At 37.2% G+C, this 27919-nt stretch overlaps 1 long non-coding RNA gene across 1 annotated transcript in view; it reads left to right on the top strand.

Moving 5' to 3' along the window:
- Positions 1-212: 212 nt before the first annotated feature.
- LOC309654481 overlaps positions 213-27919 on the top strand; it is a 495103-nt gene continuing 467396 nt past the window's right edge. The window contains exon 1 of the long non-coding RNA XR_014260284.1: positions 213-14514. This is a non-coding gene — a long non-coding RNA (uncharacterized lncRNA). The remainder of the gene's footprint in view (positions 14515-27919) is intronic.

Consider the following 27919-nt stretch of genomic DNA (forward strand, 5'->3'; position numbering starts at 1 on the left):
ATGCATTGGGTATGCTGGTAGATTTTTGGAGAATGGCATGTGTCCTTCTCAGTGTGTTCTGGCTTTGGAACTACTTGGCCTGTGATTTACTCTGGAGAGGGATTTCCTGGGCAAGGAGTCCCTTGTGTTGTAGGAGCCTGCCTTCAGGAGGAGGAGAGAAAATGGGGAGGGGAGGGGAGGGGGAGGGGGAGGGGGAAGTTTTTCTGTTCACATCTAGGGTTCCCTTAATGAGTGTAATGTTGTTGCTAATGGGATTTAACCACAATACCTATCCCTAACCCTGTCACCAGAACGGTAGTCTACATGCCCCTTTTTTCAATACCGTCTGCCTGGTAACTATGCAGAAGTCTGTTCTCCCAATTTTCTAAGTGGTAATCCTAGAATTATCTTGGCTCAGAAATAAATGAAGAACTCGTGTAGAGGACTCAAATTTCCCTACAGGGGTTGTAACTGAAACAAGGATTAAGTACCAGTACACAAAACCTCTCAAGCAATGGACAACGCGTCAATTGCTGAACATTCCATCCTAGAAGGCCCTCAGTGTTTCTCTTTTATAAAGCTTGAGATCAAGTTTGGGTAGGGAGTAAAAAAGCAAGGCAATTTAGCTCCTTTAAAGGCTTGCTCATTGGGAAGGACAGAGCTATATTTAGCTCTGTGAGGTCGCTCAGGGAAGCTAAAACGACAGGCAATTAAATGGTAAGTACGCGCGCGTGAGTGTGTGTGTAGGGGAGTGTGCAGGAGGAGGGACGGTTTGGGGAGATGACAATGTGGGCCGTAGGAAAGAGCCTGTTCAGGAAAAATTTCATAACAGTGCAGAGTAACATGAGGATGAAACAGACTACTGGTTGACCATGTTGCAAATGTTTATTCTGATTGTGATGCCCTCAGGGCCTGAATGATTCTGAATTAGCTAGTTTCTTATGCCCCAGCTCCCCTCCCCCATAGAGTAATAATACTTATAAACCATCTGCCATTTATTGAGTACCTATTATGTACTAAACACAGTGCTTTACTTCTAGAAATGTCATTTTGTTGTTTTATTTTTTAAATTGAAGTGTAGTTGATTTACAATGTTGTGCTAGTTTCAGGTGTACAGCACAGTGCTTCAGTTTTACTTGCATACGTACATATATATACACACATATATCAGATATATATACACATATGTACACTCTTTTTCAGATTCTTTTCCATTATGGGTTATTACAAAATAATGAATATAGTTCCCTGTGCTATACAGTAGGTCCTTGTTTTCTATCTGCTTTATATATAGTAGTGTGTATATATTAATCCCAAACTCCTAATTTATCCCTCTCCCCTCCATTTCCTTTTTGGAAATCATAAGTTTGTTTTCTATGTCTGTGAGTCTATTTCTGTTTTGTAAATAAGTTCATTTGCATCTTTTTTTTAGATTCCACATATAAGTGATATATGATATTTGTCTTTCTCTGTCTGGCTTACTTTACTTAGTATTATAATCTCTAGGTCTCTCCATGTTGCTGCAAATGGCATTATTTCATTCTTTTTTAGGGCTGAGTAATATTCCAATGTGTATATATGTACCACACCTTCTTTATCTATTTATCTGCAGATGGATATTTAGGTTGCTTCCATGTCATGGCTACTGTAAATAGTGCTGCTATGAACATAGGGGTGCATGTATTTTTTGAATTAGAATTTTCTCTAGATAGATGCCCAGGAGTGGGATTGGTGGCTCATATGGTAACTCTATTTTTAGTTTTTTAAGGAACCTCTGAACTAGTCTCCATAGTGGCTGCACCAATTTACATTTACAGTAGTTTTGACAACTGTGCTCTGAGAAGCAGATAATGGGAGGGTTTTGCCCCAAATCATATAGCTGCCAAGTGGTTGAGGTAGATTTGAATCTAGTTCTGTTTCTGGCTCTGCTTTATGGTGCTTCTATATCCTGCCTCCTCTACAATTCCCTGCTGCACTGGCATTTCATGGTTTTAAATTCATATATGAGAGCACTTTGACCTTCTTAGAGAAGGGCATTGAAACGCATATATATATATATATATGTATATAAAATTTACAGCTAAATCTACATTTTAAGGGGACTGGTATTCTTAAAAAAGGAGTCATGAGTGACTCGTATTTATATTTTAATTTACACTCAAATCTCCTGGAACTGTAAATTATACTCCTCTTAATAAAAAAAAAAAAAAAAAAAGCTCTTTTCCTTCTTTTATTTATAGTGATCCTTGGAGACTGTGCTCTGCCCTTGTTCCTAGATATGGGATCATGGGGGTGGGACAGAGATTAGCCAGATAGAAATATGCCAGGAAAGGAAACAGCAGGGTAGAACTGAGTGAACTATAACCATCTCTCTGTGGTCCTTTCTTCCATTTTGTTTGGCAACCCTCAGGCCTGTTCAGTCTGGCATCTTTGGATTCAAACCCTGGGCAAGTCAGGTCGATGACAGTGAATAATTCCAAGTGGAAAGCTGATTTACAGGAGGGTTCATATAAACAGAGGATTCTTCTTTCAAGAGTTGAGTTTAAAATCCCAGGGCATTTTAGTGCAAGAGTATTTTCTTTTTTCATACCTACCTACTCTCTTACTGAGATAGGTTAGAATCAAGGATTGTATCTTTTGGAAGATTAGTTAATGTTCTTTCATAAACAAACATCATATGAAAAAGAAGTATATTTCCTTGAGTGATATATTAGTTTTAATGTAGAAGGGATTCAATAATTATTTGGAAAATCACATTTAGAAACAAACCTTTAGCTATAGAGGGCTTATCAAGGTTCTGCTCAAAGTAGACAGAGGAATACTTTCAATCTGATAGAACCTCTTTGAGCCTCATTGGACAAGATCACCTCTCAGGCCCTGTTGAGCCCAAATAGTCTATGAATCTATAATAGCCAAACTTGCTTTCACTTCTGGGTTCATTCCTTGAGGGATGGGGATGAAGTTGCCAAGGGGGCAGAAACCAGCTGTAAGCCTAGATGTAACTGTAGATATAAAACAGAATCTTCCCCCCATTGTCCCAGATAATAGAGAAAGGGACCTTAGAGGCGCTCAAGTTTGAAGCAGATAAAGACGAAAAAGAACACTGAACATTAAAAATTGTGGTGAACATAAAAAAAAAATCTAGGCTTGTCACTGAGACCTAGGAAGCAACTCTTAGGGGTCAGTCCTGCTGCCATTTACCTGGGCCAATTTAACTACAGGCACTTGGTGATGACCTGTGAAAGAGGGAGGTGGAAGGAAAACTCAAACAGTAGATGTGGCAAAATCACATTGATGGGCTTGGGGATCTTTCCTATGATTCTCCCCTCAGAAATTTGCCTTCCTAATTATGTTTGGCTTAGCCCAATATTGAAAATTAGTTGTTCTCCCCAGAGTCGCTCTGAAGTTAAACTGCAGAGGGAGTTGGTTGAGGAGCATGCCCTTTGGAATATGGAGGATAAAACATTTTCTGGCACAAATGTAGTAAAAAAATCCCAAAGTTGTCTTAATTTTAAAGAAAAGCATAATTTGAGCACCTTACCAGCCTTCAAGTATTTATTGCATTTATAACAACTACATAAATGAGATTATTTTTACTTACGTATATATGTTTTTACCTAGAGAATGTTATGTCTTCACCCCCAGCCTTCTTGGAAGCTATAATAATGAACCAAATCTCTCAGACTCAAGCACAGTGCCCTGCATATAATATAATCAGAAATCTTTGTTGAATAAATAAATGTTCCTGATCGGGAAGGGCCTCATTCCGTAGCACTGAAGCAATAGATTAGGATGGATTTGAAATGTTCCAGCTAGGGATGGCTTGGCAATCTTGGATCCTCAGGCTACGCAGTTGTTGTCATAGGGGTTCTTGAAGGAGCTCCCTTCCTTCCTTCCTTTTCTTTCTTTAAATTGAAATTATTTCAAATTCGGATCTTACTTATATACAAATTTGAAAGTAGGTACAGTCCTTGAGTTTATTGCTTTGAAACAACTGCATATGCACAACAAATTTACAGATAGAATTTAAACAAAATGACAAAACACAACATTCAAATTAACAGCGTTGGTTTAACATGATGGATGATGGTTTGCTAACATTGAGTCTCCACTCATGGCATTAATATTGTGCCAACTAGTAAGATGAAGATGTTTTGATTTTGGCATGCTTATATTTCCATGCAGAGTATATCAGATGATTCTTCTAGCACTTTCCTCTGCTTAAACTACTGCTTTGGTAACCAGCAAAGCTTTGGTCCACACAGCATACTGGAACATCCTTTGACCTTCACTTGACATAAATCTATAATTTACTTACTGAGACAGATACAGGTTTTGTGGGGCCTGAATAGCATACAATTCTGAGGGCTTTCTTTAGTAAAAAGAATGAAAACAGAACTGCTAGTACCCCTCCCAGGGCCTTGGAATGGATCTGTATATATGAGGAGTTCTGAATCTCAAACTCCATTACCTTCTTGCTAAATCCATCTGTGTTCATGCATCAAATCCTTCTCCACTGTTTTTTCCCTTGTTGCCAATAAAACAGTACAATCCTGCAACAATTAGGAGTGGCATTTTTTTTTAATATTAAGAAAATCAACTTTAAATGACACATTAGTGCTTTTCAGATTATTCTCAAAATAAAAACAGAGAATTAAACATTATCATTGATAACACAGAGAAAGTTGAGAAATATGTTTCTATTAAATTCTCTTCCCCTGATACATTTCCCTAGAGGAGAGATACCGGGGTGAAGTTTTGGGGCTCTTGCTATACTTTGCTATGTTGGATTTACAGTGGTCAAAACTTGGGAACAGAGAGTTTAGCAGTCCCCTGGAAAATCTTTTTCCAACCTGCCTGACTTCTCAGGGTTTGAGTTTCGGGCACAGCCACTGTGCGTTGACAACCCCTGGGCTCCATATTTTGCTTGGTTTCTGACCTGATGTCAAGGTTGAGAAGACCTGTGGGCACGCAGTGCCAAAGCAAACCTTAGGCCAGTATTTCTCTGGGGACCAGAGGGACAAACAGAATGCAGACGTCAGGATCTGTTTCAGGGATGGTGTCTTAGAGTCCAACAGGTGTGATTAGGTGTGCTATGAGTCACAACTCTGGAGGCGGGCAAACAGTGGGCACAGATGGTAATGGAAGGGTCAGACAGGCAAAGGAAACCAGGGTCAGGAAGAACTTGGAGCCAAGACATTGGTTGACATGATGGAGCAGGTATTAATATCATGATCAAGCAAGTCCCATGCTTTGGGCCTGAGGTCTTCCTCCCTTCCTTCCCCTGGGGAACTCACGTCTACAGGACTGTTCTTGGGATCATAAACATTAGGTCTGAAACCACATATAAGGACAGGAAATGAATGTGTCTCTTTCTTACTGGGGAGATTCTGGAATTGAGACAGGCTGGGACCTGGAACCCTTTACTGTGGTGCTTGCACATGGACAAACGTCTGCTCAAGCAACAAAATACGAAGAAACTATATGGGACTAAAAATAACTGTGTGCCTGTGCAGTTGGGGCAAATTATGGACAACAAGATACAAAGAGACCAAAAAAACCCAACCGCCACTTCTGAAGAGCAGGGAGAACAAACAGGGTGTCGGGAGCAAAGGTAGGGTACTGCGCATGCCTCCTGCACTCAACACCACCAAAGCGGTGGGCCATCCACCTAAGCCAGCCCTCCAGCCCAACCCTGGACACACCCCTACCCTCACCCCATACAAGGAACCAGCTTGATCCCCTTGGGAAGTGAGCAAGCACGGGAACCTGCTACTTGTTTTTGCTCCCCTCTGCTGCAGCAGGGACACCAATAAAGCCTTTCCTGAATTTCTTGTCTGGCCTCTAATCAATTTCTATTGATTAAGGAGGCCTAGAACTCTGGTAGGTAACAGAATTATCCTTACTAGAGCTGATTGGAGAATGAACTATATGATAGTCAAGATCTGCCCTCCTCCCTCAGGCTCTCTTCCTTCTAAGACAGGAGAATCTTCCAAGAAACTCCCATAGAAGACAGCCTCCAGGTTGCCAGTATCCAGGATGCAAATTCTGATTTGAGCTTAGTTTCAAGAAAATGTTTATTTTGGAAAAATTTGAGGCTTGTCATCAAAGACCCTAACTTTCTATCTCCCTATCTTATGGGGTTACTGTGAAGTTCAAGTGTGAATATATATATATGTGTGTGTGTGTGTGTGTGTGTGTGTGTGTGTGTGTGTGTGTGTGTGTGTGTTGTAATTGGTGAAGATCCATGCTGTACTAGGTTATGGTAATCCCATTTCTTTCCACTGGATATGCTGATTTTTATCTCACCTGGTAATTGTTTTCAGATGAGATTATCTCACCTGATAATAATACATTTTTACTGAGATATAATTGACATAGAACACTATATTAATCTCAGATGTACAACACAATGTTTAGATATTTATATATGTTGCATAATGATAGCCACAATCAGTCTAATTAATGTCCATTACCATACATAGTTACAATTTTTTTTTCTTGTGACTCTAAATCCTTTTTTCTTTTTTCTTTTTCCTTTATGTTTTTGTTTCCTTTCTATTTCTGGTGAAAAATTATTCCATTGGAAATTTTGTATTGGAAGAAATATTTTTAGAGAAGGGAGAGTTCCTCAGATTTAAAAGAGAACTTTTTTTTTTTTTTTTTTTTTAACTCCTAGCTGTTTAAGGTACTAAATAAACCTCTTTATCTAATCAATTAGGCCTTTCACACAATACACTCAACTGATGCTGGGGTAGAATACATATTCATTCCCAGTCACATGAGGTCTTATCAGTTATAAGACAGAAAAAGAATTAGCCACTCTTGCATTGTAAGAGGATACCTGTGGGCTGGTTCATTTTTCTTGAAATATTTGCGGGGGGTGTGCGGGGGGATCTGAAAGCTTATGAAGTAAACAGGTTATTTTGTTCAGGAAACCTTCTCTGAAGTAGTTAGTAGGGTCATCTGATGACATTAACTTTGGTGGTAATTTCCATGATGTCAAGGGCATGCTGGAGATTGAAGAGGGATTAAAGCCAACTTGAACAATCAAAGCATTACAGTACATTGACTTGACTTGGCAGGCTACACCGCAAGTTGACACCTTTTCCACCTAATCCTATACAATCCAAGTCTGTGGTGGTAGGTAGACTACTTTCAAATGGCCAGAAGAGGTGAAGCAGGCGAGGTGGGAAATTTAAGATTCTGTACAAGTGTGCGTAGACCTCCTGGAGAGTACGCTCAAGACCAATTTGCCATCCAGAGCTGCCTGAGGATTAAAACCAAGGATTAAGGACCAAGTTTTTTGTTCAGTTTTTTTTTTTTTTTGAACGTTTCAAAAATAAACTTAGTTTCTATTTACCCTTCCTCCGCCCACTCCCAAAATTTTCCAGATATGCCTTTCTCCTAAAACCTTTTTAATCCCTCATGTGATTATCAACTCTTCTGTGAAAAGAGTCAGGTTTGCCCAGGAACTTTACTGAATAAAGATGAGTGTATATTTTAAAAAGGAAACAGCTGGATGGCAAAAGCCAGGGAGGGAGGCAGCTCTTGTTTCATTAGCGAAGGGAAGTTTGAGGGCTCAGAGGGAACTGGACGGCAGCCATGGCGGGGAGAAGAAAAGGAAACACACGATCATAAAGAACTAATCATGAAAAATGGAAAGTGAGGACGGCCAAGAACAACAAGCAATGAATAGATTTGGAATGGGGAAAAAGACGAAGGCGAGCGCAAAGCCATCTCAGGAAAGAGGCAGTGAGAGCATGTGCGTTTCATTGGAAAAAAATTAATAATTCTGAAAATCATTAAAGTGTCCTATGGAAAATGTTTGAAGATAACTTTTCTGACTCAGGTTTTATTTCTTTTGTGCCATTTCAGAGTCTATTTCAGTGCATGGGAAAACAAAATAGCACTAGAGGGGGAAATAATGTATACTGTACCAGAGCGTTTGGTTTCTTTCTTTCTGTTTTTTGTTTTGTTTTGTTTAATTTTTAATTTCTGCCGTATGGTAGGGAAAGAAAGCAATTAGTTTGGCTATATAAGGTCAAAGACTACATCCAAACAGATAAATCAAGGGTTTCTAAGAGTAACTCATACAAATTCTAGCTTTAATTAGAACTATCATAAATATCTTTATCTGTGCAGTAATCACCTAAGGCCTATTTGTATGTAATAGGGGAGTGATGGTTTAGGACTCACAGGTATATCTCTAAATATTTTCAGATGCAATTAGCATGGATTGAAGGAGGACCTAAGAGGAAAACCAGATCCTAGTCTGTCCTTCATCTTGAAATCTGTTCAACAAGATAAAATATACAAACTTGGCCAACAGTCCAGACAATACTAGAGAGAAGACATTTAAAAAAAAAAAAACTTTTTGAAGCTTTACATCAGTTGCAGACAAGACCATACCAATGAAATGGTGCTGGTCTTTCACTGGGATGGGGTGGTGGTGGTGCTTATCAGTTTTTTTTCTTTTTAAATTAGTTTTTAATAGCAGCATTTGTTTAAGGAGGAAAAAAAAAATGCAGGGTGGTGAGTTCTGGAATGTACATTAATCTTGTTAATGACACCACACTGCATGGTTGGCAAAACAGGACTTTTGAATCAACCTGTTTTTTTGTGGTAGCAATACTTGAGAATTAAGGCCAGGGAACTAGAGATACATGAAAAGTGTATGAAGACAGGATACAGGATTTCCTATGATTTTATGTTGTTCTTAATTAGGAAGCATATTGGCAGCAAATGCTAACATGTGTTAGGATGTTAAGTTGGAGCCAAATAAATGTTTTCTATTACAGCTCCGAATCCCATGCCTGGTCCGAATCCATGCAGTTCTGCTTACGACTTACAAAATTCCTATACAAGTCACCTTGGGGGGCAATTTTCTGTTGGCTCACAGGGCAAAACCACTTTTCACCACATGTTTTCCTGAAGGGTCATCTTCAACTCAGGATGGAAGTCAAAGATTGAAGGGTGGTGACCTCTGTTCTTGGAACTGCTTTGCTTGATGGTAACGGGTGGTCCTTAATACTCGCACTCAGTTTGACCCGAGAGTTGGAACTGGGTGTCAGGGAGCCCAAGCAACATCCTCTCAGTGGTGTTTATTTTTGTCTTGGTGGAGGAGAGAAGGGATGAAGATGGAATGTCTACCGAAAAAAGATTATGAGTTAAGGTAGCTACGTTAGAGAAATATTTGCCTGTATACACAAGGAACCATGTATAAGGAATGTTCATTAAACTCATTGTTTGCAGCAGTAAAAACTTAGAAACAATCTAAATGTCCATCACAAGGGAATGGATAAATATACCATAGTATGGAGTACTCCAGAGCAGTTAAAGGAATGAGTCAAGACTTGTAGTGAGGCCAGCTCTCAACAACATGTTAGGGAATTATATAGGGGATATAATCTTAACATATACACACTACTACATATAGATAACCAACAAGGACCTACTGTTTAGCACAGGGAACTATACTCATTATTTTGTAATAGCCTATAAGGGAAAAGAATCTGAAAAAATATATATATGTATATCTGAATCACTGTGCTGTACACCAGAAACTAACATGACACTGTAAATCAACTATACTTCAATTAAAAAAAAAAAAGCATGCTAGGGGAAATAAGGATGTTTCAGAATATTCTATGCAGTATCATGGCACTTGCATTAAAAACCCAATAAAACAATGGTATATTTTGCCTGGGCTCGTATAAATGTATGTAAGAATATCCCATAAATTCTGGAAGGATATGTATCCAGAGTAATTCTACCTCAGAGAAGATGGAGAAGATACCAAGATTGCTAATAAAGTCAAAGGAAGTCTCGTCTCGTTCCTACTATATGCTTTTTAAAAATAAAGTATTCATGTTCTATTTCTAAAGTTAAAAATTAATTGAAAAGGAAAAGAGTGAATGATTATGAAGCTGTTTCCTAAAATTGAATATCAAAGCATTTTCGCTGAGTTTGGATCTTCCATTGCAAGCTGGCTGTACAACCTCTGTGAAGCCTTTAGGGGTAATTGGTACACAGATAATTCTATCTGGGTCTTAGAAATCTTAAAAAAAAAGAAAGATTTTCTCTAAGTGGCTTTTTCACTGCTTGGTTTGAGTAATTTTATACACTTTCATATACATAGCTGAAATGACACAGGAACTCCGTTATACCTGCCTTTAGATTGCAAATCTCCCTCATTTTTTTATGTCAATGAATTTTATGTCAATGAAATTCAGGTTCTAAGGCAATCCTAAGGTCTTCACTCTCTATGCTATCAACGTATTGCCTGCAACTCTTCAGCATTTTCTCATGTGGCTTTACACACTAGTCCCTGTTTCAGAACGTTCTTCCCCCAGTTTTTTTTTTTTTTTCTCTAGAAAATAAGTTTTATTAACTAAAAAAGAAAAAAAGATTTCCTTGTATTTAATTAAAATAGAAATGCCCCTGACTGCAACTGTGTTATTTTCTTCAAAAATGAAACAAACAAACAAAAAATCCTGGTTATTCACAAACAGCGTTATTTGCCGTTTTAACTATTCTTCCCCTAATTTTTGCACAGCCTATTTCCTCACCTCACTCAGTCTCTTCTTATTTGTCCCTACTCTGCCTTCTCTGATCTCTCCATCATTCCTTCTCCCCTGTTTGTAATTATTTACTTATCTTTGCTCATACATTCATCTTCTCTCTCCTCCTCTAGCATGTACATTTCAAGAGAGAAGGGAATTCATTTTGCTTTCACTGCTGTGCCTCAGTGCCTAGAACAGTGTCAGGAACATGTGTCAAGTGTGTCAACAAGTGTCAAGGTGCTCAATCAATATTCTTCCAATGAATGAACAGGCTTGTGGTGGGGTTTTTGTTACTTGTTATTCATCCTTGTGTAACACTTTCAAAGCTTTGGAAATTATTAAATCACTTTTCTGCACTTTATATTTAAAACTCCTGTTATTCTTAATAAGATTCCGTTTAAACTGCTTTTTCTTTTTCCTTATAAACAATTCCACACAGGATATGGGTTAAAAAAAAAAAAAGAACCAAAAAAGTGAGGATGTACAAAATAGCATTCATTTAGTGAAAAGAGATTTTTTCCTGTAGTTTTAAATGAAAATCTTTTAACCAATATATCAGATCTTACATAAACCATGAAATGAAATGACTATCAGAAATAATTTTGAGAAGAAAAACTGTCATCTCCAAAGCAGTAAAATCTCCATATAACTGTGTAAACTAATTACTAGGTTAAGTAAAATTGCTGAAATATATCAGGACCTTCAAATGTCTCCAGGGCAGACATAATACAGTAATTCTCGAATAGTCAATCAAGGAAGATACTTTAATGGGCAGGATGAAGTCAGTGTAATAATCTTACTTAGTTTTGGTCCTGAGACTTATAAAGAGACTATTGGTGACAGATTACACATACAGAAGAGATGTCTGTTAGTGCAGCATGATACGAGCTGGCCTTTTGAGGCTCATGGGTCTTGAGCTCAGTGGAACGGAAATGGAGATGATGTACCCATTTATTCTGCTCAGATGCTAAAGCATACAGGCTTTTAAATCTATCCAAATGTTTCTTTTCAGCCACCCTCATCAAAAGAAGTAGAAAGGTTTTTCTATATGGTACTTTTTATTTTAGGTTATTAGATGCCTTTACATATATTACATTTTTTTAAAAAGTTTATTTATTTAGCTGCACTGGGTCTTTGTTGTGGGCTTCTCTCTAGCTGCAGTGTGTGGGCTTCTCTAGTTGTGGTGCAGGAGCTCTAGAGCACGTGAGCTCTGTAGTTGCAACGGGGTTTAGTTGCCCCGTGGCATGTGGGATCTTAGTTCCCCAGCCAGGGATCGAACCTGCATCCCCTGCATTGGAAGGCAGATTCTTAACCACTGGACCGCCAGGGAAGTCCCTGTATATTACATTTTGGTATGTGGATAGCAATTAAAATAAGAGCAAAATCCACCAGAAGCCTCAAAATAACAGATGCACAGTGGAAAACCTCAAGTTCCTTTGTTTTAGTAAAAAACTCTATGTTTTAAGAAGGTATGTTGATAATCCAGAGTAAATCACTAGGATTTGATAAACTCATTGGAATATTGAATATTTATTTTATCAGGTAATTTTATATAAATTTGTATTTATATATGCTGTATAAATATATATTTAAATATATAATATAAATCACATACAATAAATTTATATTTAATTTATTAAATATTAAATTTAATTTATTATATATTAAATATATTATATTAATATAATTTGTATATATATACTTTATATTAATTTAAATATATATATTTACATTGGTGACATTGTTTGGAAACACCCCAAAACTAATCTTATACTCAGTCCAGAAGATAATCATTCTGGATCACAGTTGACTGTTTACATATATGTCTTTCTCATACTCCTTGAAGATAAGGACTTCTACCTTTTTTGCTTTATTCGCCAGTGTTCAGTTTTTGGAATGAATGAATAACCCTTAACAGAAGCTTATTTCTGATTCCCTTCACATAATCATTTCCTAGAGGTATGATTCAAAGATAGAAATTTGTCCAGAATATTGTTGGTCCTCAGAAATACAATTTCACTAGACACAAATGTTGATTTCCTCATACTCTATCACAGTGATTTCTACCCTGGCTCAAGGCAGTGATTCGTGAAAGAAGAGTGGTAGGAAGCAGACCTCTTGAAAGTGATAAGTATCAGACCACAAGTTCAGAGGATGGCAAATGAGGAATAAAACTGAGAACACACATTACCATGTACCCAAATGGCTTGCACATTAGAACCTCTACACTCTCCCCTGCCCCAATTAAAGTGGAGGGAAATCTCCATGCTGGCTGTGTTCTTTCCTCAGTGTCTGAACCTGCCATTGCCTGGCTGGCCTCCCTGTCTCTCTGGAATTGATAATAAGGTTCAAGAGAGAGGTATAGCCCTCACTAAGCATGTCACCTCTATTTAGCACCTTTTCCAGGATGGCAGCCACTATTGTTTATTATGTCCCTGATCAGCTGTCACTATTCATAAAGTAATCACTGCCATTAACACGTCACTCCTCAAGCCATCTGCTGCTGCATGGCACACACTAAGCTGTGGGTTGCAAGCTAAGCAGGTGTCACCTAAGAATGACAGTACCACTGCAAAGGTGGGAGGTCATCATGGTGAAAGAGGATATGTCATGTCAAATAATTCTACTTTTTGATATACTATAGTGCAATGGGCAAAGATATTTCTTGCTCACCTGGCATAAGTTTAAAAGAAAAAATTCTTATTTGAGATGCTTAATTTTTTTTAACATCTTTACTGGTGTATAATTGCTTTACAATGTTGTGTTAGTTTCTGCTGTATAACAAAGTGAATCAGCTATATGTATACATATATCCCCATATTACCTCCCTCTTGCACCTCCCTCCCACCCTCCCTATCCCACCCGTCTAGGTGGTCACAAAGCACTGAGCTGACCTCCCTGTGCTATGCAGCTGCTTTCCACTAGCTATTTTACATTTGGTAGTGTATATATGTCAATGCTACTCTCTCAATTTGTCCCAGCTTCCTGTTCCCCCACCTGGTGTCCTTAAGTCCATTCTCTACGTCTGCATCTTTTTTCCTGTCCTGCCCCTAGGTTCATTAGAACCATTTTTTAGATTCCATATATATGTGTTAGCATATGGTATTTGTTTTGTTTTTGTCTTTCTGACTTACTTCATTCTGTATGACAGACTCTAGGTCCATCCATCTCACTACAAATAACTCAATTTTGTTTCCTTTTATGGCTGAGTAATATTCCATTGTATGTATGTGCCCCATCTTCTTTATCCATTCATCTGTTGATGGACACTTAGGTTGCTTCCATGTCCTGGCTATTGTAAATAGAGCTGCAGTGAATATTGTGGTACATGTCTCTTTTTGAATTATGGTTTTCTCAGGGTATATTCCCAGTAGTGGGATTGCTGGGTCATATGGTAGTTCTATTTTTAGTTTTTTAAGGAACCTCCATACTGTTCTCCATAGTGGCTGTATCAATTTACATTCCCACCAACAGTTCAAGAGGGTTCCCTTTTCTCCACACCCTCTCCAGCATTTATTGTTTGTAGATTTTTTTGGTGATGGCCATTCTGACTAGTGTGAGGTGATACCTCGTTGTGGTTTTGATTTGCATTGCTCTAATGATTAGTGATGTTGAGCATCCTTTCATGTGTTTGTTGGCAATCTGTATATCTTCTTGGGGGAAATGTCTGTTTAGGTCTTACATCCATTTTTTCATTGGGTTCCTTGTTTTTTTCATATTGAGCTGCATGAGCTGCTTGTATATTTTGGAGATTAATCTTTTGACAGTTGCTTCATTTGCAAATATTTTCTCCCATTCTGAGGGTTGTCTTTTCGTCTTGTTTATGGTTTTCTTTGCTGTGCAAAAGCCTTTAAGTTTCATTAGGTCCCATTTGTTTATTTTTGTTTTTATTTCCATTTCTCTAGGAGGTGGGTCAAAAAGGATCTTGCTGTGATTTATGTCATAGAGTGTTCTTCCTGTTTTCCTCTAAGTGTTTTATAGTGTCTGGCCTTACATTTAGGTCCTTAATCCATTTTGAGTTTATTTTTGTGTATAGTGTTAGGAAGTGTTCTAATTTCATTCTTTTACAAGTAGCTGTGCAGTTTTCCCAGCACCAATAATTGAAGAGACTGTCTTTTCTCCACTGTACATTCTTGCCTCCTTTAACAAAGATAAGGTGACCATATGTGCATGGACTTATCTCTGAGCTTTCTATACTGTTCCATTGAACTATATTTCTGTTTTTGTGCCAATACCATACTGTCTTGATTACTGTAGCTTTGTAGTACAGTCTGAAGTCTGGGAACCTGATTCCTCCAGCTCCGTTTTTCTTTCTCAAGATTGCTTTCGCTATTTGGGGTCTTTTCTGTTTCCATATAAATTGTAAAATTTTTTGTTCTAGTTCTGTGAAAAATGCCATTGGTAGTTTGGTAGGGATTGCATTGAATCTGTAGATTGCTTTGGGTAATATAGTCATTTTCACAATGTTGATGCTTCCAATCCAAGAACATGATATATCTCTCCATCTGTTTGTATCATCTTTAATTTCTTTCATCAGTGTCTTATAATTTTCTGCATACAGGTTTTTTGTCTCCTTAGGTAGGTTTATTCCTAGGTATTTTATTCTTTTTGTTGCAGTGGTAAATGGGAGGGTTTCCTTAATTTCTCTTTCAGATTTTTCATCATTAGTGTATAGGAATGCAAGAGATTTCTGTGTATTAATTTTGTATCCTGCTACTTTACCAAATTCATTGATTAGTTCTAGTAGTTCTCTGGTAGCATCTTTAGGATTCTCTATGTATAGTATCATGTCAACTGCAAAGAGTGACAATTTTACTTCATCTTTTCCTATTTGCTTTCCTTTTATTTCTTTTTCTTCTCTGATTGTCAGGGCTAAAACTTCCAAAACTATGTTGAATAATAGCAGTGAGAGTGGGCAACCTTGTCTTGTTCCTGATCTTAGAGGAAATGTTTCAGTTTTTCACCATTGAGAATGATGTTGGCTGTGGGTTTGTCACATATGGCCTTTATTATGTTGAGGTAGCTTCCCTCTATGCACACTTCCTGGAGAGTTTTATCATAAATGGGTGTTGAATTATGTCAAAAGCTTTTTCTGCATCTATTGCAATTATCATATGGTTTTTATTATTCAATTTGTTAATATGTGTATCTCATTGATGGATTTGTGTATATTGAAGAATCCTTGCATTCCTGGGATAAACCCCACTTGATCATGGTGTATGATCCTTTTAATGTGCTGTTGGATTCTGTTTGCTAGTATTTTGTTGAGGATTTTTGTATCTATGTTCATCAGTGATATTGGCTGGTAGTTTTCTTTTTTTGTGACATCTTTGTCTGGTTTTGGTATCAGAGTGATGGTGGCCTCGTAGAATGAGTTGGGGAGTGTTCCTCCGTCTGCTATATTTTGGAAGAGTTTGAGAAGGATAGGTGTTAGCTGTTCTCTAAATGTTTGATAGAATTTGCCTGTGAAGCCATCTGGTCCTGGGCTTTTGTTTGTTAGAAGATTTTTAATCACAGTTTCAATTTCAATGCTTGTGATTGGTCTGGTCATATTTTCTATTTCTTCCTGGTTCAGTCTTGGCAGGTTGTACTTTTCTAAGAATTTGTCCATTTCTTCCAGGTTGTCCATTTTATTGGCATAAAGTTGCTTGTAGTAGCCTCTCATGATCCTTTGTATTTCTGCAGTGTGTGTTGTTAATTCTCCTTTTTCATTTCTATATCTGATGATTTGATTCTTCTCCCTTCTTTTCTTGATGAGTCTGGCTAATGGTTTATCAATTTTGTTTATCTTCTCAAAGAACCAGCTTTTAGTTTTATTGATCTTTGGTATTGTTTACTTCATTTCTTTCTCATTTCTTTCTGATCTGACTTTTATGATTTCTTTCCTTCTGCTAACTTTGGGGTATTTTTGTTCTTCTTTCTCTAATTGCTTTAGGTGTAAGGTTGGGTTGTTTATTTGAGATTTTTCTTGTTTCTTGACGTAGGATTGTATTGCCATAAACTTCCCTCTTAGAACTGTTTTTGCTGCATCCCATAGGTTTTGGGTCGCCATGTTTTCATTGTCATTTGTTTCTAGGTATTTTTTGATTTCTTCTTTGATTTCTTCAGTGCTCCCCTGGTTATTTAGTAGCATATTGTGTAGCTTCCATGTGTTTGTATTTTTTCCTTTTTTTTTTCCTGTAGTTGATATCTAGTCTCATAGCGTTGTGGTCGGAAAAGATACTTAATATGATTTCAATTTTCTTAAATTTACCAAGGCTTGATTTGTGACCCAAGATATGATCCATCCTGGAGAATGTTCCATGTGCACTTGAGAAGAAAGTGTATTCTGTTGTTTTTCGGTAGAATGTCCTATAAATATCAGTTAAGTCCATTTGGTCTAATGTATCATTTAAAACTTGTGTTTCCTTATTTATCTTCATTTTGGATGATCTGTCCATTGGTGAAAGTGAGGTGTTAAAGTCCCCTAGTGTTATTGTGTTACTGTTGATTTCCCATTTTATGGCTGTTAGCATTTGTTTTATATATTGAGGTGTTCCTATGTTGGGTGCATAAATATTTATAATTTTTATATCTTCTTCTTGGATTGATCCCTTGATCATTATCTTGTATCCTTCTTTTTCTTTGGTAATAGTCTTTATTTTAAAGTCTATTTTGTCAGATATGAGTATTGCTACTCCAGCTTTCTTTGCATGTAATATATTTTGCCATCCCCCCACTTTCAGTCTGTATGTGTCCCTAGGTCTGAAGTGGGTCTCCTCTAGACAGCATATATATGGGTCTTGCTTTTGTATCCATTCAACCAGTCTGTGTCTTTTGGTTGGAGCATTTAATCCATTTACATTTAAGGTAATTATCGATATGTATGTTCCAATTACCATTTTCTTAATTGTTTTGGGTTTGTTTTTGTAGGTCTTTTCTTTTGCTTGTGTTTCCTGCCTAGAGAAGTCCCTTTAGCATTTGTTGTAAACCTGGTTTGCTGGTGCTGAATTCTCTTAACTTTTGCTTGTCTCTAAAGGTTTTCATTTTTCCCTTGAATCTGAATGAGGACCTTGTGGGGTACAGTAATTTTGGTTGTAGGTTTTTCCCTTTCATCACTTTAAATGTGTCCTGTCACTCCCTTCTGGGTTGCAGAGTTTCTGCTGAAAGATCAGCTGTTAACCTTATGGGGATTCCCTTGTATGTTATTGGTTGCTTTTCCCTTGCTGCTTTTAATACTTTTTCTTTATTTATTTTTTTGATAATTTGATTAATATGTGTCTTGGCATTTTTCTCCTTGGGTTTATCCTGTATGGGACTCTCTGTGCTTCCTGGACTTGATTGACTGTTTTCTTTCCCATGTTAGGGAAGTTTTTTACTATAATCTCTTCAAATATATTCTCAGACCCTTTTTTTTTTTGTCTTCTTCTTCTGCGACCCCTATAATTCAAATGTTGGTGTGTTTAATGTTGTCCCAGAGGTCGCTGAGACTGTCCTCAATTCTTTTCATTGTTTTTTCTTTATTCTGCTCTATGGCAATTATTTCCACTATTCTATCTTCCAGGTCACTTACTGTTCTTCTGCCTCAGTTATTCTGCTATTGATTCTTTCTAGAGTATTTTTAATTTCACTTATGTGTTGTTAATCATTTTTTGTTTGCTCTTTAGTTTTTCTACATCCTTGTTAAATGTTTGTTGTGTTTTCTCCATTCTATTTCTCAGATTTTGGATCATCTTTACTATCATTACTCTGAATTCTTTTTCAGGTAGACTGCATATTTCCTCTTCATTTGTTTGGTCTGGTGGGTTTTTACCTTGTTCCTTCATCTTCTGAATATTTCTCTGTCTTCTCATTTTTTTAAACTTACTGTATTTGGGGTCTCCTTTTCACAGCCTGCAGGTTCGTAGTTCCCATTGCTTTTGGTGTCTGCCTCTTGTGGGTGAGGTTGGTTCAGTGGCTTGTGTAGACTTCCTGGTTGGGGGGAAACCGGTGCCTGTGTTGTGGTGGGTGGGGCTGGATCTTGTCCTTCTGGTGGGCAGGGCCACATCCAGTGGTGGGTTTTGGGGGTCTGTGAACTCAGTATGACTTTAGACAGCCTCTCTGCTAATGGGTCGGATTATGTTCCTGTCTTGCTAGTTGTTTGGCATGGGTGTCCAGCACTGGAGCTTGCTGACTGTTGGGTGGAGCTGGGTCTTATTGTTGAGACGGAGATCTGAGAGAGCTCTTGCCGATTAATAATACATGGGGTGGATAAGACTCTGGTGGTCCAATGTGAGATACTTAACTTTTAATATTGGTAAGTTACCAATATTTTAGTATTGGACAAAGTATCATGGAAATTCTTGACAATAGAAGCTCAATTGTGAATGGACTATTGCATTAAACTTGTAGTCAAGTCAAAAATCTTGAACAAATCTCTGATCCATCAAATCTTCATCTGACAAGCATTTACTGAGCACGTACTGTGTGACACTGATATATGGCTGGCACAGGCAAAATGTAAAATCCCTAGTTAAAAAAACATCACCAAGTAATATACACCATGGACATCCCTGACCTCTTCTGATTGCCTGACCCTTGGTCTGTGCTTAACGCTTATCTTGATTTTGTACTGTTTTCGGTTTCTTATTACTTTCCATATTGATTGGATTTCATGTATATGTATTTGAAAATGAGTTTACATTGGAAGAATATAATGATTTAATAAAATCTATTAAGAAGGACAATATCTCTATAGAGTAATTAGTTATCTCCTCCACCACCTTCATTACTAGGGGGATTTATATTCATACAGCTGAAAAACGATTTAAAAATTTAATTGAGGATTTAAGTGTCATCAGAAAGTGTGAGATAAGTGATTGTAATTGGGCCAAATATCCTTTCTGCTATTGGTGGTTTAAGAGATTTTCAAGGGTAAATTCAGTTTTACCTTTAGAATCTAACCTCTGTGTGGGTATGTCACTTGATTACAAACTAAATTAAGGAAGGCTACATAATTATGAAGTCTACGGAAAGCAAAGATGTCCATCTTCTATATCAGGATTTCTCCACTGGTTTTGAAACCAACTTCCTTTTGAGCAACATAAAGATCTCAAGCTCTCTCCTCTACATAATCAAAAAGATACAGTCAAGATTTATTTTTGTAGTTTGTATTAGTACCAAATGTTTTCTATTTTGTAACATCTCTAATTATGATATATATGACATATACTTTTCAAGGATCCTCCTTTCTCATTGGAGATTATGATATGCCCTAATTTTCATCCCTTTCCAATACCTGGTCATGTCTTGAGTATCATGGGTATAAGTTTCAAATGGGAAACAGAATAAGTTTCATTACAAATCAGTCACTTTATTGCTTAATTGAAAATAAGCAGTGGGGCCATTTTAACTTTAGGATAAAACCAGGAATCTGAGATGCTTGTCTTTCACAATATTAGCAAAGTATCAGAATAAAAAAGCAAATTTCTTCTAAAGATTGATGGCCCTTTCTAAGGAGACTAAGTATAAATCTGTGATTACTGGTTATATTATTATTTGCCAGGAGCATGCATCCTGATGGAGTTGAACTCCACTGTGTCACACTGAGTTAATCATTTTAATAAAAAGTTAAACAATTAATTATTTGATTTTTAGATTCCATCAAAATGTTGTAGCTCAATTGCTTTATCAGATTGGCTCCTCAAAATATCACATGTCTCTGTACTGGGCTCATAAAGAAAACAAAAACTGTGATTCTTGAGTCCTGCCCCTAAGGCACTTACTGTCCACTTATGGTTTCTCCACACAGAATATGGCAAATGGCTGGTAGATATTTTGCTGAATATTTTGCCGCTTCTGTTAAAATAATATTTTTGCTGAAAACTTGGTAATACACTGTAGACTCAGAATCAGATCAAAGAATATTTCATCATATCTTCCTGCCAAAAGGAAAAGGAACTTTGAGATTTCAAGACATCCCAGAAGCAGGGTAGGGCTGGCCACAGGTTTGGGAGTTATGGAAGTAAAATCAATCCCTGGGAAAATGTTCTTCTGAAGCAGGTGTCTATATTCATGTTTTCTACGTCAGGATTGTGCTCCCACTGATGGATAATCAGGAGGGGAATGGAGTCAAAACACACCAGTAGGTTGTGAACAGCTGAGGTCAAAGACCCACCTTGATGAATGAATGAATATATATATACATATATATATATATATATATATATTCAAAAAGAAGATGCATGTATTTGCATATATTCATATATGTATATGTATATATTCATATGTGCATTTCATATGTATTCATATACATGTATTTGCATATATTCATATATATGTATATATACAAATATTCATATACATGAATATATGCATATACATATATATGAACACATATGCAAATATATATAACTACTTTTTGAAGTCTTCAGAAAAACTGAAAAGTTCCTGGTCACTTTGCTGTTTGATAACTATCAAGATGAGTCATTATCTTTAAGCATAAACCTTAAGCTTCCCTGTTATAGTCCTTCTGTTTTCTTCCCCACCCCAACCAACACCATCCTTGGCTAAGTCTACTTTTTTCTCCACTTATAGACCCTCAGAGTCTCTGCTGACTCCTTGAAGCTCCAAGCAATGCAGCAAACATTTATTTGAGCCCTGAGGTCCAATCTCTAATCTATTAAATACAGACAACCAGAAAACCTACCCCAAATGATTCTGGGGGTGATAAAATAATACTTATAATACTGTAAAATAATATAATACTTCTGATATTTACAAATACAATTTATAAAAACATAATATTTATACTTATAACAATTCTTGGAAGTATAAAATACATGTGTCTGGAACATGGTAAATAATAAATATAAGCAGTTACTATTATAGATTAGGATAAAAAGTTAATGAAAAAATGCATAATATTTGCGTGTACAAAATACTATATATAAAGGAGAAGACAGAAGACTTGGCTAGCTGAATTCAAGACTGTCTTAAGTGGAGTATTTTAAAAGTAGATAGTATTTGAGCTGGCTGTTGGAAGAGAAAACAAGAATTTGTTAGAGGAATTAGTATGAGCAAAATTTTGGACCATGAAAGAGAACCAGCTGCTTTCTTCCTGTATCCCACACACTGTAGTGTTTTCCTCAGTTTGCCCTAAATCTTGTTTTATGGACTCTTCAAACAATTTGACCATTTTAATGTTTACCTTAATATAAGATTTGTCACTTAGCTTCACTGTATGGAGACCAACACATTACAAAAAATGTTCTAATAAACAATATTAATTGTTAATTAGTGTTAGTATGATTGGATACTTTATATCTTATGTTTGTGGTATAACAATTTTAAAGTTTTGCTCATCCAAATCAACTTCTTTAGCCTCCATTGTAATTGACTCATTCTTTATATTTAATTTATTATTCAGTTCTCTATTACTTTTGACTGAGTAGACATGGGAATTGGGCAGAAGAATGGGAGAGGAAGCATACAATCAGAAAAACTTGTACAGACCTGCCTGCTATTTTATATAAAAAATAAAATATGGATCTAAAAGTTAACAGGCAAGAACTTCTTCACCTTATTAGAAGATAGAATCAGAGTGCCTCTGCTGTGCTGTCAGCGACTTGGTAGATACTTTTTGATTTTGTGTGTCATCCGTGTCTGCATTCAGGAGGGACACCAGAATTTTCCTTTGCAGAGCTTCTTCTCAGTCCATGGTGTCCATGGTGTTGGGGTGGGGCCTTTCTAAGTCTATTTCCAGTCTCCCTTCCACTCCCAGGCATGGGGAACAGCCCCAGCTGGGCCACCTGGGCTAGCTCTGCTGTGAGGCTGAATTTTGAGTGGCAAGACACAAAAATGGGAATCTGCTTAGAACAGATTCTTCCTGTGGACAGCACCTTGAAGAGGCTGTTTATTAATTACTGCTACCCAGTGCCCTGCAGTAATCTGGGTCCCATCTTTTGTCCTTTTATGTCCTAAATGACCAACTTCTGGCTCCTATGAGCCCTTTAATTCTTCCAATATTTTTCCTCCTTTCTTTTGTTTAATTTATTTAGAGTCTAACTGATAGACTGATAGAATAAATGTGCAAACACAGGAGAAATAGCCACAGATGATGGAGCTCAGACTCCTAGAAAGCATTTTTTCATTGAACACATATTTCTAAAGCTCATGTGAGATGCCAGCCCTGTTCTAGACACTAGATTCAGTGCCAAATGAAAGAAATTGTTGAGAAAAATATGTGTTCTAACAGATACTGATTGTTGGACTTTCAGAAACTAAATTAATGGACTAATGATATTCATTCAAACTTTAAGGTAATTTTATATATGATCCTTTATGAGAGCTTCCAATGGATTTTTTAAATAAAAAGGATAAGAATATTAACAACAATCCAGGTATATTTTTTAGAAAAGAGTTGTTCCTTTAGAAAAAATCATGTTAATTTAAATTCCTCAATAATCAAAGTGTTAAAAGTAATTTGCTTTGAATGGAGCCATCTATAAAACATATCTATATAAACAACAAAACCTGTGAATGTGTAATGGACAAAAAAATAATAAAACTATTGAAATAATGTATTTTCTTTATACCAACTCTATCCATTTTTTTTTTACAGTTTTCTACCATATAATATTACCTTTCATAAAAAATGATATATTAAAATGAGATGGGGTTAGCAAAAGAAACAATGGGTAGTTAATGGAAGGAAGATTGCAAAGCTGTGCTCTGCTGGATGAGGGAGAAAGGGAAACTGAATTCATCTGGGGCTTTCTCTGAGCCAGAGGTCATGGTCCATAGCCTTTAGAGGGTGAGCAATGCTCAGAGCCAAGGATTTTTATATCTTTATTTTGACTATTTGTTTCTTTTCTCTAAAGAAATCAAGCACAAGCTATTTGAAATAATGAAACTCCCTTCAATATAATACTCTATAAGAAGAGTTGTGAATCTTACACATAGTAAATATTTTTAAGTTTCACCATGGATTGTTGGATGGTTGTAGAATCTCTAAATTCAATATGATGATGTTCTTTCTTGAGGCAGCCTGATGCAGTGGGAGACACGTGGCTTCACATTTAGATGGATCTGAGCTCTGCTACACACTTGCAGGTGTGCAAATTATTTGACCTCCACATGACTAGTTTTCTTCACCTGCAAAGCTGAGAGTAATCTCCTAGCAAGTAGGATATGATGGTTGCTTTCCACCACCTCCATCCTTGATTCTGATCATCTTTCCAATTAGAAGAGGATGGCTTACTTATAACTAGAGGTCATGACAGTATTATGAAAAGAGCTTCCCCCTTAAGATGTTTAATACCCTTTGGTATTATTTGTCAATTAAGTAAAAATTTACATGCTTGCAATTCCTAAGAAAAGCGAAATTGAAAGTTTGTGTTCTTTTACTTATGTTAGGATGAGAATCCACACTACAGTCCAATTTTTGGAAAGGGAATCATCGGGGGTAAGAATGCTTTATTCTCCATTTATTCAACAAACACTGAACACCGGTTAGATGTCTGGTCCCATTTAGAAGATAAATATAAATAAGACATGATTCCTAATTCAAAGAGCTAGAGTCCAGGGTGAAGATCACATACAGAGAATTGTATGTAGTAAATGCAGGGGTGAAGCCGTGCTCCTCTAGGAGCACTGATGGGGGACCTAACTGGTGAGTGTGGGTGGAAGGTGACAGGGCAGGACTATTAGGGAAGGTGGAGGTATGGCCCTGAAGTCTCAGAGCATGATCTGGAGTTACCTAGGTGGACCAGGTGGGTGAGATTGGAGTGAGTGAAGGACATTCCAGGCAGAGGGTCAGGAAAATCAAAAGCATAGAGAGAATAATGCACATGAAATAAGGAGGGTGTGGAAGGAAATAACCAGCTAAGGTACCCAAAGCTAGAAGCTAGGGGTAAGGAGAATGACGCTATCACAGAGACAAACAGAGGCCAGATTGTGAAAGCTTTATTTTTCAGGTCAAGTAGCTTCAGCTTTATGCAGTAGACCATATAAAGGCTTGGGCAGAACTGAAATACGTCTGCCCAAACATGTGTGGAGAGTAGAAATTAGGGTGTGAAAGCCCATCAGGAAATGTGCTGGGGTCTGTGGTCCAGGGACAGGCTGAAAGGGCTTGAGCCAGGTCAGGGCAGGGGGAGGCAGAGCAGTGGGAGGTGTTGGGGTTTGGCCGCATGGGAGGGTGTGCGTGAGGACGGCATGAGGAGGAGGGCAGAGTCCAGGATGACTCCCAGGTCTGAAGCTTTGGTACCCGAGATGGTGCTACCATCCCAACACAGAGATATAAATGCCATTTAGTGTTCAATCTTAGGCATTCAATGAAATAGGATACAAAAAATATGACTACTAGATTGTGGGTTCCTTAAGAAATGGGCCATGACTGTGGGTTTTTGAATACATCAGTAATATTTTATTGATGTGAGCTGCATGTACAGCTTCTTCTGGTGTGTGGAGAAGGTTTGTCATGGAGGAATCATGGAGATGGTTAAGACGTGGATCAGCTTTAGCTCTCTTCCTTTGTAGCTTTGGGACTGTGGGCATGTCATACTAGATGCCTGGACTCCTTGTTCCTCATTGATAGAATGAGTAGATTTGACAAATAATTTTTAAGTTAAAAAAAGTTATTCTAATTTGATTATTTAGAAACTACTTAAAGTGGTACCCTCAGTTTTTGGCAGCCCCACTTGTACAAAGTGTCCCCCCAATTTATGAGGCATTTAATATGTAATGCCATAAAGGGTTCTTTTCTTAACTCTCAACGATATCCTTAGTGCCGTCTTGTCAAGAATTGCTTGCAACTCTTATATGATATGAGTAACCCCCAAAGCATTTATTTTCCCAATGTCCAAATGCTCTTAACCAGAACTTGTCTCAACATAGCATAAACTCTCATTCACAAAGCTTCATTTCCCTTCCCTAGACAAACTGCTCAATCCAAATAGCAGTAGGTTCTGATATGAAAAGAGTGCATTATAAATAAAACAATGTGTTTTCGAAATTAGCACACATACCAAAAAAAGGTATTTACTTAGTACAGCTTAATGGCTTTTCAAAGAGCCATTAGGCTCAGCAGAGTGAATATTATGGATTACTAAAATATGCACAATGTATCCTAAAATAGGCATTTGACCTGTAAGTACAATGGGACAAGGCAATTTCTCTTTGAATTCTCCCATTTTTTTTTTTGCTAAGCAATTTTCTTAGCTCATTTTAGAGTGAAGGAATACATTTTCCCAAGGTTTGTGAGTGCTTGTTCTGTTCCAAAACTCAAGGAATAACTGAGAAGTGCACTGATCTGTTGAGTAGTCTAAGTGAGGGGCATTCCACCTGGTTAAGACCTGCTACACTTTCCTTATTAACAGAGGCACAAACAAAGCATAAAGGGCCCAAGAAGATTAATGGAAAATGAAAAATGTCTACAGGATACAGCAACTACTTTAGAGAAAAAACAATATAAAAACACTCTTCCCAGCTCACATCAATTAAAGTTTGAGGCACTTTAATTTGACAAATTGGGTATTTAAATTGGGAATCTGTCCAATCGTTATCTGTCACCAGAAGAAGCAGCATCAAACAGGTTAATAATTGCTGACCATTTTTTTTAACAAGTAGTTTTATTGCAGAAATGGGAGTTGAACCAGAACATTCACAATCAGAATGAAAGAGCAGGCAAGCAGATTTGGAAACCTCACTATTGTATGTGAAAAGGGAAAGTTCTCATGGATTTTAGAGAGGTCAAAGAAAAAGGCTTATTTTATATTTGAGAAGATAGTTTAATTTAGATTTTTAAGGAGTAGCCACCAAACATTCAAAATCCATATACAATATTCAGGATAAATGGGACAATACCTCCATTTGAAAATGGAAAGGCAAACATTCATATTTGACAATACCTTATACAGTGTTTATAAGATATGTCTCTAGGTGGTTTCACAAGAAGTCAGTGTGTAATTTAATGTATTGATTTCTAATTCTAAAGAATCATGTTGTTTCCCCGGCTATCTTAGAAGTTACTGTTCTACCTTTAACCGTGACGGGGAAAGGGCACCAATCAGCCAGTGTGTACCTTCTGACAATTTCCAGATTTTTACCTGGAGACACGCAGAAGCAGAAGATCATTCATGGGTGGCATGTTATAGGAGGAAGAGCACTGGACTTGGGAGTCAGAAGATAGAGTTCACGTGGCCATAGGGAAATGGCTGATTCCAGCGGTTCTCAACCATAGCCGTACAACAAAACTATTTGTCCAGCTTTATATACACACATCCATGGGGACCACACTGCTGAAATCCTGGTTTGATAGGTCATAGACTGGTCCCTGTACTGTTTGAAAGCAGGTGGGGTCAATAATAACTGATAAATCCATTGAACTATTGAACTTCACCATTCTCATTTGTAAAAAACAATAGGATTCCCTATCCATTGTATAGGGTTGTTGTGAAGATGAAATACAATGATATATTTAAGACCCCACCAACACCATGCTTAGAAGAGGTTCACTTTTTTGTTTTCCAGTGGGTCTTGGCAGTTCTGGTTCAGAGCTCCCCAAAGTGGATTCTAAGGAGCGGTAGTCCCATGGGAAGCACTATGGGAAAACTCTGCACCTATCAGTCACATTTGGCAGTGCCCGTTATGCTCCCTTCCAGACTCTTAGTGGGACCGTTAGCACATGAAAGATTCTGAGAGGACCCGAAGTAAATGAACTGGCTGACTGTGTTGAACGCAGTGTTTCTCAAAGTTATTTAACCACCAAATTCCCTTTCAAGTGGTATTAATTGATGTTCAACCGAATATGATTTGGGGATCACTACGAAGATCTCTAACTTATGTTCTAAAGCTCTATAACCTCCCTCAGGGAATTTACTGAGTGCTTTGGTCTAAGACCCAGTCTTTCTGATTATCCTAAAGGGTATCTGCTCTTTTACTGAACTACTAGTTTAAATAAACTTTCCTATTAGAAGTGATTCTATTTAACTACCATACTTTTTACTTGAACTACCTGAGTTTATGAGTTCAAATGATTTAGAAAGAATTAAGCAATCAATTTAGAAATAAAATTAATAACTAAACAAAAGTAAAAGTTAAACTAAGTAGAAATTCACAAGGCCATGATTGTTAAATAAAGGAAAGACAGTTATATTTTCAGAGATTATATCTTACCCTTGAAACCAGTGGGATGAGATAAAATTAGAATTTCAAGTTATGATTAGAGCTAAATTAATCCAATAGTCAAAAAATAAACTTGGTAGAAATTTTATATAGGTGCACTAAAAAATAAATAAAATTGCTGTTGAAGGAGAGCACTTTTCCCCTTAAGCCAACAATTTAAGAGCATTTGGGAAACCGAATATAATTATGTAGGTTTTTTGGCAACATCATTCGCCTGGTAGGTACTCTTAACC

The sequence above is a fragment of the Balaenoptera physalus genome (assembly GCF_965194825.1).
Source record: "Balaenoptera physalus genome assembly, chromosome: 2".
NCBI lineage: Eukaryota > Metazoa > Chordata > Mammalia > Artiodactyla > Balaenopteridae > Balaenoptera > Balaenoptera physalus.